The sequence below is a fragment of the Garra rufa genome, chromosome 17 (assembly GCF_049309525.1).
Source record: "Garra rufa chromosome 17, GarRuf1.0, whole genome shotgun sequence".
In the NCBI taxonomy this organism is placed as follows: Eukaryota; Metazoa; Chordata; class Actinopteri; order Cypriniformes; family Cyprinidae; genus Garra; species Garra rufa.
This window is the reverse complement of record NC_133377.1, coordinates 18,029,153-18,041,279: the sequence shown is the minus strand read 5'-3', so window position 1 is coordinate 18,041,279 and position 12,127 is coordinate 18,029,153.

The following is a 12,127-nucleotide window of genomic DNA, read 5'->3' as shown; positions in this document are numbered from 1 at the left end:
CAAAGTTCCCTTAGGCATTAGTGCGCATGCGCACTAATCATAAATGGTGCTTTATAGAGGACGCACAAAAATAGTGAATAAAATCATTTATATTCAGGTTAAACGTACACTGTCAGAAAAAAATGTGCAAAATTTGTACCTTCAGGGGTACAAAGGCTTGTCACTGGGGCAGTACCCTCAAGGGTACACCCGTTGTACCCTTTCACATGGGTACATATCTGTACCCTTGCAGTATGTACCTTACAAAGGCAAATATGTACCTTTGCTGACTAAATTGTACCATTTAGTGCTATGGTACCATAATGTACTTTTAAAAAAGGTACAAATTAGTCTTTTTTAAGGGTACTGCCCCAGTGACAAGCCTTTTGTACCTTATGGTGGCAAATCTGTACTACATACAACACATTAAAAAGGCCAGGATGCTGTTTATCACATTTATTAAACATTCAAAACATTACATTCTCACATTTTTCACAGGATGAATGTTTTAAGCTCTATCACAATGTCATAACAGGATGCATATTGCAAAATTTTACTTAAAAAAAAAAATTAAAAATTTATACTCTGTTCTTATAAAGCAAAACATTTTTTTTCCAACAGTACACATTTCATTAATTGATTATACCCTAACATTTTATCACAAAATAAGCTCTACCTCAATGTGTCTTAACAGGATGCAAATATTGAGCAATTCTTTTTTCAAAAAACAATTGTTTATACTATTTCTAACTTTTTAAAACATTTTATAAAATTGTAAATATCAAGAATATTAAGCTTAATATTAATTTTTTCATAATCAATACATCCCATTAAGTAATTTTTTCTACTGCATTCTACATTTTCTAAAAAATGTTTTAAACATTAAGAATCAAAAACAACCTTTTTCCAACAGTACACATTTCATTAATTGTAACTTTATATGCGTACTTTTTTTTTTATCACAAACCCATTTTTACCAAACGCAGTACTACACTAATACACAGTACTAATTGGAACTTTTTAAACATTCTTGGGGATCACAAACTACTTATTTATCATAAGCAGAGTATACGGCAAGGGCCTGAAAGTCCATCTCTTGCCCTGGTTTTATAACACTTCATTCAAAGTCAACTTTTACTGCGTATGCATGGAACTGTGAATCATATGACACTGGTATTAAAAAAAACTTGCCACATTATATATATACACTGTTGACATTTAAAATGTATTGAACTTAAATCGTCACTTTTAAAACACTGAATGTCGAAATCTTCACCCTTGTGCATCAGTATATTTGGCATTTTTAACACAGGATATTAATTATTTGGGTGATAGATATTGTAAGGGGCTTGCCACCCACCTCAGTTATCTTTGCTATGGCATGCTGCCAGAAAGTCAGTGAATTCTTCATGTAGGGTGGACAAGCCAAGTTGAAAACAATAGTAAGCACTGAAGGCTGTGCATTGTAGTGATCCTTTCTTCAACTCCTAGTTCCTTGCACAACTCCACAACATCCACTTTGAAAAGTTGTACCCTCTTGGAGAAAGCCATTTTCCAGTCAGTTTCTGCCAACTATATGGTTGGGTATGGAGTATCAGCATCACACTGAGAAGAAAAGAAAACATCAAAAATCTATCAGTAAAACAATGCAATGTGCTGTTTTAAATGTTTAAAGACAAATAATGTGAAAATTTTGACATAAACTACCTTGTAACCAATCAAGGTGTAGAGTTACATTCGAGCAATTTTAAGGCATGAAGATTTTTTTCACACAAAGAAAAAACATTTAAATATCTTATTTTGGTGATCAAAGATGAGTTTTAAGGGATTAAATCTGACTACAGGGGGACTATCAGTTCTTAAAAAAGCTTAATAGATAATCACAAAACCACTATGTTTATGTCAATACCTAGATCTTCTGCAAGCATCTTTTCTCTTGCTTCTTGTAGACTTCGTCCAACGGAGCATTTCTTTGAACAAGCTGAAGCACCTTGGGCACAATACTGGTAAAGCCATCCCTGAAGTGCCGGCTTAAACTGACAGTTGATGAATGCATTCAGTCAGCTTCATCACACAACTGAAAATTTACAAAAAGATAAAGTTAATCATTTAAATTAACTAAAAATACTTCAAAACAATCAAATCAGACATTTTAATATTCTTTCATTGCCATTTCCCTTTAGTAATATACAAATATTTCTAAGATTGAATGCACAAATATTTGTTTACCTGAAGGTTTAGAAAATTACAATGTTTCTACAATTTTTTTTTTAACTGTTAATTATCATTATAGCATACTGTTTATTTATATCGACATTCAACATTCATTTTAAGCTAATAACTGATTTAGAATCTGTGATATCACTGACCCCCTGAGGATGTTCATCTCTCTTATCTTCCCTGGCTCAAATTTGTAATTTTGTTAAGATTTTAATTAATTTCAATATTTATTAACATAATGATAAAAGCCAAAATATTAAATGTAATAAATGTATTTTGACTGAGTAAAATCTACTGACTTCAGCAATTTACTACTACATTGCTATCGGTGACAGTTTAAAAATGGGAGAATCCCTTGTTTTTGCCCGAAGTTTTCAAGCCGGTAACAGAAAAAGAATTAAAGATACCTTATTAGTCTTTCAAATTTTCTTTCTTATAGCATTAATTCAGCCAAAAAGTTTAGTTTGGTCATTAATTATTCACCTTCATGTCGTTCCAAACCAGTAAGACTTCATCTTCGGAACACAATTTAAAATAATTTTGATGAAACTAACTCTAACTCTCCCAACTTTCCTTGTGTGTGCTGACTGGCCACCCTGCTTTTTAAAATATTGGCATTAGGCATTAAAAAAATCAATACGGTTAACCGCTAAACATAGGACAAATATAATACACAGAACTCAGTGTTATACTTACATTTCTGTAGTTGAAGTTTGTTGATAGGGTTCTGCTGGCACTTGGTACTAGTGTTACTGTTACCACCTCCATCTTGTGTACAAATTTGTTAAATCCACCTTATTTTCTAAAGGGAAAAAAATGCATAGTCTGTGTGAGCTTGAGGTTTTAACAGCAACAATAAAATCTCTTTTTCAATGGACATTCATCAGTATAAAAACATTGCTTTAATTCAGAAAAATACACAATAAGTTAGTACTTATACATTTCCAGAAAAAGGTACAATACTGTCACTGGAACAGTACCCTAAGGTACAAAAGCTAAAAGGTACCAATATGTACACTTAACGAACTAACAGAGAACTATACTTTTTTTAACTGAGAGTGTATTATTAAAAGCCAAATTATTTAAATTTGCAGCTCACAGACTAGAAACGTATTTCACGAGTTTTGATAAATAATGGTAACTTAAACCAATTTTACTTGCTGTCCTTGGAAGGGCTCGATACCGACGCCTCAATACGACATAACAAATAATTAGGACTCTCCTGGACTTACGTTTATAACGTTAGTTAAATATGTAACGTTACCAAACAAAACTGATATAAATCAACACCGATAATATTCGTAATGTATATAATTCCAGAAAGACTAGGAGAGGCGTTAAAATAAAAGGCGTTCGCCCGCGTCCAGAGTGAACACGGGTAAGTTAACGTTAACGTAACGTTAGAGTAGTAAGAACATTTTGGTAAACTGAATTTATAAATCTACGGTATAAGCAAGCACAAAACGCGATAGTCCTAAACTGTTTCTATGGCCGTTTCACCGCTGTTTTGTCAGCGTCTCGTGCCATCTCTCAGTGGAGTATGAGTTAAGCGAAAAATTATATCTTAATTTCCGGCTAAATGATAAAAAACAATTGTAATAATAACAATAAGCTTAAAATGTAATGGCAATGCGTTGGTTTTGTCAGGTCAGTTTTCGAAGAAAGGTTTCCCTCACGCGTCAGGTAACGTTAACGTTAGGCCTGGCTACAGACGCAATGTCAAGTTAACATAAATCGAAAGGGAACCAACAGATTTTCACAGTACTTAAAATTAAACTTACCTCAAAATTTCTGTGCTTCGTCTTCAGTGACATGTATTCCAGGCAGCTTCTTTCCGTTTTTGAAAAAGATCCTCTGTGCCTCCGTCGAATGATGTTCTGAATAACCGGCGTCATGCACAATCTCTTTTTCAAAATGCACAGCGCGGGCTACAATCCCATTGGACGACACGAAAAGGCTCGCTTCGAAAATATGTATTTGAACTGAGGCAAAGTAGTACACCATATAATGTTTAATAAACATTAAATAGTTTTGTCTACTTCATTGTGCTTTTGCTAAGTAATATTAATACGTGTATTTGTTTAACTCTACATTAAAAACAAAACTTAAAACAGCTCTTATATCAGTTTAAAATTACAATTAAAAATAAAAAAAATGCCTACTTTAATACATATGCTTTACGTTTAAAAGTTATTATCTTGATGGTCTGCATAATCACTAAAATGTAATTTGCGTGTGTACTGTTCAGAACTGGTCAGAAAGATGCAGGCTCTTGAACATATTTGGTTATTTTGTGCATCTCTTCCAAATAACCAACAACTCATGAAAATTATTATCTTGCTCTGTTTAATTTTGGGTCACTATTTCATAGACATCTGACTTACTCCTTTGGTCACACAAGTGATTGTACCTTTCTTTGGGGATTAAATGGTACAAACGTGGACCCTCTGGCAGTTGGAAACATATCTGTACCTTTTTTACCCCTGAATGGTACATATGAGTACTCTAAGGTGCAACTATGACCCATCGAGGGTACAACTTCACCATTTGTACCCTAAGTGTCACAAATGGACCCCAACCGTACCCTTTTTTCTTACAGTGTAGGAAATAGCTTATACTGCATGTTAGCTTGCAAATTATACCCAAGGACATAATTTATTAAGCCATATGTCTTACTAACAAGAAACAATGCCTCTAACCACAGGTCACGTACGAAAAATAATGCCCAGTTTAAGCCATTCCACTCCACTGAAGGGGTGGAGCGGAAAAAATGAAAATAAATACGGCCTTTTAAAATTTAAATGTTCCAGCGATTTCATTCTGTCAACCCCTTAGAACACACCAAGAGCTAATTTCAGGAGTTTGCAAGCAGTTTAATTTAAAACGGAGAGAGCTGCCTTCAGCCAGTGTTTTCTGTTGTACTGACATGAGAGTCAAGTCTCCGAGCTAAGCCTCTTTTAAAAGCATTTAAATAAAAACACTCCAGCGACTGTACACAATGTAAACAGAATATCATTTTAAAGAGCTATATTAAGCGCATATGAGCTGTTTTATGTGGTTTACGGATGAGCTTCGGGGCTGGCGTTTCTTCGTCCGTGTTCACAAAACTACATATTTTAAAGGCATTAAAAATATATAAAATAAAAAAACACTCCAGCGATTGAACAATAATAGTAGATTAGTGTATTTAAAACGTTAAAATGCTTGCTTATTTGTGCTGCATTTTTGTGGAAACGAATAAGCTAGTAAAGACTGTTTCATGAAAATGGTCTCATCGTTTGAACCACGTTAGTTCAACAAAGTACGGCTGTTGTTAAAGACCTCACCAACTAATAACTTCTGCTATTTAACTGATTAGAGTTCTCGAAAAATGCAACTGTATTGAACAGAGCACCTAATCACTCATTTAATATTTTTTTCCCCTGTCATTTCGCTGTATTTTATGTTTGATTTAGCACGGGTTCCCTCTTACGTCATACTCCCTCTTATACTCCAAAGTTCCCTTAGGCATTAGTGCGCATGCGCACTAATCATAAATGGTGCTTTATAGAGGACGCACAAAAATAGTGAATAAAATCATTTATATTCAGGTTAAACGTAGGAAATAGCTTATACTGCATGTTAGCTTGCAAATTATACCCAAGGACATAATTTATTAAGCCATATGTCTTACTAACAAGAAACAATGCCTCTAACCACAGGTCACGTACGAAAAATAATGCCCAGTTTAAGCCATTCCACTCCACTGAAGGGGTGGAGCGGAAAAAATGAAAATAAATACGGCCTTTTAAAATTTAAATGTTCCAGCGATTTCATTCTGTCAACCCCTTAGAACACACCAAGAGCTAATTTCAGGAGTTTGCAAGCAGTTTAATTTAAAACGGAGAGAGCTGCCTTCAGCCAGTGTTTTCTGTTGTACTGACATGAGAGTCAAGTCTCCGAGCTCTCGGTCTGCGAACTACATCACTAAGCCTCTTTTAAAAGCATTTAAATAAAAACACTCCAGCGACTGTACACAATGTAAACAGAATATCATTTTAAAGAGCTATATTAAGCGCATATGAGCTGTTTTATGTGGTTTACGGATGAGCTTCGGGGCTGGCGTTTCTTCGTCCGTGTTCACAAAACTACATATTTTAAAGGCATTAAAAATATATAAAATAAAAAAAACACTCCAGCGATTGAACAATAATAGTAGATTAGTGTATTTAAAACGTTAAAATGCTTGCTTATTTGTGCTGCATTTTTGTGGAAACGAATAAGCTAGTAAAGACTGTTTCATGAAAATGGTCTCATCGTTTGAACCACGTTAGTTCAACAAAGTACGGCTGTTGTTAAAGACCTCACCAACTAATAACTTCTGCTATTTAACTGATTAGAGTTCTCGAAAAATGCAACTGTATTGAACAGAGCACCTAATCACTCATTTAATATTTTTTTCCCCTGTCATTTCGCTGTATTTTATGTTTGATTTAGCACGGGTTCCCTCTTACGTCATACTCCCTCTTATACTCCAAAGTTCCCTTAGGCATTAGTGCGCATGCGCACTAATCATAAATGGTGCTTTATAGAGGACGCACAAAAATAGTGAATAAAATCATTTATATTCAGGTTAAACGTAGGAAATAGCTTATACTGCATGTTAGCTTGCAAATTATACCCAAGGACATAATTTATTAAGCCATATGTCTTACTAACAAGAAACAATGCCTTTAACCACAGGTCACGTACGAAAAATAATGCCCAGTTTAAGCCATTCCACTCCACTGAAGGGGTGGAGCGGAAAAAATGAAAATAAATACGGCCTTTTAAAATTTAAATGTTCCAGCGATTTCATTCTGTCAACCCCTTAGAACACACCAAGAGCTAATTTCAGGAGTTTGCAAGCAGTTTAATTTAAAACGGAGAGAGCTGCCTTCAGCCAGTGTTTTCTGTTGTACTGACATGAGAGTCAAGTCTCCGAGCTCTCGGTCTGCGAACTACATCACTAAGCCTCTTTTAAAAGCATTTAAATAAAAACACTCCAGCGACTGTACACAATGTAAACAGAATATCATTTTAAAGAGCTATATTAAGCGCATATGAGCTGTTTTATGTGGTTTACGGATGAGCTTCGGGGCTGGCGTTTCTTCGTCCGTGTTCACAAAACTACATATTTTAAAGGCATTAAAAATATATAAAATAAAAAAATAAAAACACTCCAGCGATTGAACAATAATAGTAGATTAGTGTATTTAAAACGTTAAAATGCTTGCTTATTTGTGCTGCATTTTTGTGGAAACGAATAAGCTAGGAAAGACTGTTTCATGAATATGGTCTCATCGTTTGAACCACGTTAGATCAACAAAGTACGGCTGTTGTTAAAGACCTCACCAACTAATAACTTCTGCTATTTAACTGATTAGAGTTCTCAAAAAATGCAACTGTATTGAACAGAGCACCTAATCACTCATTTAATATTTTTTTCCCCTGTCATTTCGCTGTATTTTATGTTTGATTTAGCACGGGTTCCCTCTTACGTCATACTCCCTCTTATACTCCAAAGTTCCCTTAGGCATTAGTGCGCATGCGCACTAATCATGAATGGTGCTTTATAGAGGACGCACAAAAATAGTGAATAAAATCATTTATATTCAGGTTAAACGTAGGAAATAGCTTATACTGCATGTTAGCTTGCAAATTATACCCAAGGACATAATTTATTAAGCCATATGTCTTACTAACAAGAAACAATGCCTCTAACCACAGGTCACGTACGAAAAATAATGCCCAGTTTAAGCCATTCCACTCCACTGAAGGGGTGGAGCGGAAAAAATGAAAATAAATACGGCCTTTTAAAATTTAAATGTTCCAGCGATTTCATTCTGTCAACCCCTTAGAACACACCAAGAGCTAATTTCAGGAGTTTGCAAGCAGTTTAATTTAAAACGGAGAGAGCTGCCTTCAGCCAGTGTTTTCTGTTGTACTGACATGAGAGTCAAGTCTCCGAGCTCTCGGTCTGCGAACTACATCACTAAGCCTCTTTTAAAAGCATTTAAATAAAAACGCTCCAGCGACTGTACACAATGTAAACAGAATATCATTTTAAAGAGCTATATTAAGCGCATATGAGCTGTTTTATGTGGTTTACGGATGAGCTTCGGGGCTGGCGTTTCTTCGTCCGTGTTCACAAAACTACATATTTTAAAGGCATTAAAAATATATAAAATAAAATAAAAAAAAACACTCCAGCGATTGAACAATAATAGTAGATTAGTGTATTTAAAACGTTAAAATGCTTGCTTATTTGTGCTGCATTTTTGTGGAAACGAATAAGCTAGTAAAGACTGTTTCATGAAAATGGTCTCATCGTTTGAACCACGTTAGTTCAACAAAGTACGGCTGTTGTTAAAGACCTCACCAACTAATAACTTCTGCTATTTAACTGATTAGAGTTCTCGAAAAATGCAACTGTATTGAACAGAGCACCTAATCACTCATTTAATATTTTTTTCCCCTGTCATTTCGCTGTATTTTATGTTTGATTTAGCACGGGTTCCCTCTTACGTCATACTCCCTCTTATACTCCAAAGTTCCCTTAGGCATTAGTGCGCATGCGCACTAATCATAAATGGTGCTTTATAGAGGACGCACAAAAATAGTGAATAAAATCATTTATATTCAGGTTAAACGTAGGAAATAGCTTATACTGCATGTTAGCTTGCAAATTATACCCAAGGACATAATTTATTAAGCCATATGTCTTACTAACAGGAAACAATGCCTCTAACCACAGGTCACGTACGAAAAATAATGCCCAGTTTAAGCCATTCCACTCCACTGAAGGGGTGGAGCGGAAAAAATGAAAATAAATACGGCCTTTTAAAATTTAAATGTTCCAGCGATTTCATTCTGTCAACCCCTTAGAACACACCAAGAGCTAATTTCAGGAGTTTGCAAGCAGTTTAATTTAAAACGGAGAGAGCTGCCTTCAGCCAGTGTTTTCTGTTGTACTGACATGAGAGTCAAGTCTCCGAGCTCTCGGTCTGCGAACTACATCACTAAGCCTCTTTTAAAAGCATTTAAATAAAAACACTCCAGCGACTGTACACAATGTAAACAGAATATCATTTTAAAGAGCTATATTAAGCGCATATGAGCTGTTTTATGTGGTTTACGGATGAGCTTCGGGGCTGGCGTTTCTTCGTCCGTGTTCACAAAACTACATATTTTAAAGGCATTAAAAATATATAAAAAATAAAAAAAAAAACACTCCAGCGATTGAACAATAATAGTAGATTAGTGTATTTAAAACGTTAAAATGCTTGCTTATTTGTGCTGCATTTTTGTGGAAACGAATAAGCTAGTAAAGACTGTTTCATGAATATGGTCTCATCGTTTGAACCACGTTAGATCAACAAAGTACGGCTGTTGTTAAAGACCTCACCAACTAATAACTTCTGCTATTTAACTGATTAGAGTTCTCAAAAAATGCAACTGTATTGAACAGAGCACCTAATCACTCATTTAATATTTTTTCCCCCTGTCATTTCGCTGTATTTTATGTTTGATTTAGCACGGGTTCCCTCTTACGTCATACTCCCTCTTATACTCCAAAGTTCCCTTAGGCATTTGTGCGCATGCGCACTAATCATAAATGGTGCTTTATAGAGGACGCACAAAAATAGTGGATAAAATCATTTATATTCAGGTTAAACGTAGGAAATAGCTTATACTGCATGTTAGCTTGCAAATTATACCCAAGGACATAATTTATTGAGCCATATGTCTTACTAACAAGAAACAATGCCTCTAACCACAGGTCACGTACGAAAAATAATGCCCAGTTTAAGCCATTCCACTCCACTGAAGGGGTGGAGCGGAAAAAATGAAAATAAATACGGCCTTTTAAAATTTAAATGTTCCAGCGATTTCATTCTGTCAACCCCTTAGAACACACCAAGAGCTAATTTCAGGAGTTTGCAAGCAGTTTAATTTAAAACGGAGAGAGCTGCCTTCAGCCAGTGTTTTCTGTTGTACTGACATGAGAGTCAAGTCTCCGAGCTCTCGGTCTGCGAACTACATCACTAAGCCTCTTTTAAAAGCATTTAAATAAAAACACTCCAGCGACTGTACACAATGTAAACAGAATATCATTTTAAAGAGCTATATTAAGCGCATATGAGCTGTTTTATGTGGTTTACGGATGAGCTTCGGGGCTGGCGTTTCTTCGTCCGTGTTCACAAAACTACACATTTTAAAGGCATTAAAAATATATAAAATAAAAAAACACTCCAGCGATTGAACAATAATAGTAGATTAGTGTATTTAAAACGTTAAAATGCTTGCTTATTTGTGCTGCATTTTTGTGGAAACGAATAAGCTAGTAAAGACTGTTTCATGAAAATGGTCTCATCGTTTGAACCACGTTAGTTCAACAAAGTACGGCTGTTGTTAAAGACCTCACCAACTAATAACTTCTGCTATTTAACTGATTAGAGTTCTCGAAAAATGCAACTGTATTGAACAGAGCACCTAATCACTCATTTAATATTTTTTTCCCCTGTCATTTCGCTGTATTTTATGTTTGATTTAGCACGGGTTCCCTCTTACGTCATACTCCCTCTTATACTCCAAAGTTCCCTTAGGCATTAGTGCGCATGCGCACTAATCATAAATGGTGCTTTATAGAGGACGCACAAAAATAGTGAATAAAATCATTTATATTCAGGTTAAACGTAGGAAATAGCTTATACTGCATGTTAGCTTGCAAATTATACCCAAGGACATAATTTATTAAGCCATATGTCTTACTAACAGGAAACAATGCCTCTAACCACAGGTCACGTACGAAAAATAATGCCCAGTTTAAGCCATTCCACTCCACTGAAGGGGTGGAGCGGAAAAAATGAAAATAAATACGGCCTTTTAAAATTTAAATGTTCCAGCGATTTCATTCTGTCAACCCCTTAGAACACACCAAGAGCTAATTTCAGGAGTTTGCAAGCAGTTTAATTTAAAACGGAGAGAGCTGCCTTCAGCCAGTGTTTTCTGTTGTACTGACATGAGAGTCAAGTCTCCGAGCTCTCGGTCTGCGAACTACATCACTAAGCCTCTTTTAAAAGCATTTAAATAAAAACACTCCAGCGACTGTACACAATGTAAACAGAATATCATTTTAAAGAGCTATATTAAGCGCATATGAGCTGTTTTATGTGGTTTACGGATGAGCTTTGGGGCTGGCGTTTCTTCGTCCGTGTTCACAAAACTACACATTTTAAAGGCATTAAAAATATATAAAATAAAAAAACACTCCAGCGATTGAACAATAATAGTAGATTAGTGTATTTAAAACGTTAAAATGCTTGCTTATTTGTGCTGCATTTTTGTGGAAACGAATAAGCTAGTAAAGACTGTTTCATGAAAATGGTCTCATCGTTTGAACCACGTTAGTTCAACAAAGTACGGCTGTTGTTAAAGACCTCACCAACTAATAACTTCTGCTATTTAACTGATTAGAGTTCTCGAAAAATGCAACTGTATTGAACAGAGCACCTAATCACTCATTTAATATTTTTTTCCCCTGTCATTTCGCTGTATTTTATGTTTGATTTAGCACGGGTTCCCTCTTACGTCATACTCCCTCTTATACTCCAAAGTTCCCTTAGGCATTAGTGCGCATGCGCACTAATCATAAATGGTGCTTTATAGAGGACGCACAAAAATAGTGAATAAAATCATTTATATTCAGGTTAAACGTAGGAAATAGCTTATACTGCATGTTAGCTTGCAAATTATACCCAAGGACATAATTTATTAAGCCATATGTCTTACTAACAGGAAACAATGCCTCTAACCACAGGTCACGTACGAAAAATAATGCCCAGTTTAAGCCATTCCACTCCACTGAAGGGGTGGAGCGGAAAAAATGAAAATAAATACGGCCTTT